This window comes from Herpailurus yagouaroundi, unplaced genomic scaffold (genome assembly GCF_014898765.1).
Source record: "Herpailurus yagouaroundi ecotype Mexico unplaced genomic scaffold, PumYag 205, whole genome shotgun sequence".
NCBI classification, from domain to species: Eukaryota; Metazoa; Chordata; class Mammalia; order Carnivora; family Felidae; genus Herpailurus; species Herpailurus yagouaroundi.
Genome location: NW_024412436.1, coordinates 3,627,920 through 3,629,317, shown reverse-complemented (window position 1 = coordinate 3,629,317; position 1,398 = coordinate 3,627,920). Strand labels below are relative to the sequence as shown.

The following is a 1,398-nucleotide window of genomic DNA, read 5'->3' as shown; positions in this document are numbered from 1 at the left end:
TTACTGCTTATTTATGAGTATTATGACATCATACTTAGCTGTAGTGAAGTCTTCTTGGTTCTAGCCCAGTTCTTACATTTTTTTTTTTTCTTGTTCCCCGACTTTATCCAGTGGCATGTTCACGGTGGGAATGGGGGTAGACACAAGGTTGGGCCTGATCTCTCCTGGAGCCCTGGGGGCACCACACATCATGCACTATGGATGGGAGGGAGCACAAGGGGGGCCTGGTGGCCCCAGCAAAGCCTACATACCCGGGAGGAGGCTGTGAGTGCATGGGTTGTCTTGGACGAGGCCCACAATGGGAGGGGCTGATACCGGGCTGAGGTTGAGGGGTTGGCGTGGGGGACACAAAGTGTCTGCTCCAGAGGGGCCAAGTGGCCAAGTCCTTACCCAGGACACAGGTCCACAGGGTGGACTGGGGGACACTGGAGGCAGAGCCATGCCACTCCCCCTTTTCCTCTCTGGTGAGGGAAAGGAGGGTTCTAGGCTGAGCCAAGCAGCTACCCTGTCCTGCCCCATCCCGTCCTGGGCCAGTCAGAATGGCTTCAACGTCTGCTTGAAGACAAGGCCTTGATATGCAAGTGTCTTTATGATGTTGGCAATGTTGTAGTCATCATGCTGCGGTGGGACCCGCCTATGTGTTGCAGGCTGGGATCCTGGTTCCTGTCTAGAAATCCATTCCTGGGCCAGCAGCCCATGGTGAAGCTGTAAGCCTTTTTCAAATTAATCCACTGCTTGAAGTAATTTGCCACTGGCAAACCCAAGTATGGCCCTGGCCTGGGACTTTCAAGTCCCAGTCTCCACACGTGACAAAAATTGACATGTGGATCGAAGAGGCTTTCTTTTGCTATCTGCTCATCCACCGTCTCCACCGCTTGCTGCAGGCTTGGCTGACTATCCACCATGGCTTGAATAATCCTGGTGAGCTGGGTACAGAAGGGAGAAAGCTGTGGATGGACCACGGGCTGGACATACATGGGAAAGGCAGACCCAATCTCTGTGATCTGCACACTGACCCCGGCCAGTGAGATTCAGTTCTTCTATTTTGATGTAAGGATCTTCTGATGACATCAACTTTAGAGTGTGTTAAGAATCACAGGGTGACGGGGTGCTTGGGTGGCTCAGTCGGTAAAGCGTCCGACTTCGGCTCAGGTCGTGATCTCGCAGTTTGTGGGTTTGAGCCCCGTGTCGGGCTCTGTGCTGACAGCTCGGAGCCTGGAGCCTGCTTCGGATTCTGTGTCTCCCTCTCTCTCTGCCGCTCCCCTGCTCGTGCTCTGTCATCTCTCAATAATAAATACATGTTAAAAAAAAATGAAAAAAAAAAAAAAAACAGAATCACAGGGTGAGAAAAGGCCTATGACGGTAGTAGTGTATGAATACCCTTTAAGGAAAAGCAAA

At 51.9% G+C, this 1,398-nt stretch overlaps 1 pseudogene; it reads right to left on the bottom strand.

The window, feature by feature from the left end:
* LOC121015049 (ERI1 exoribonuclease 3-like) lies at positions 1-1,053 on the bottom strand (annotated as a pseudogene).
* Between the last annotated feature and the right edge of the window lie 345 nt (positions 1,054-1,398).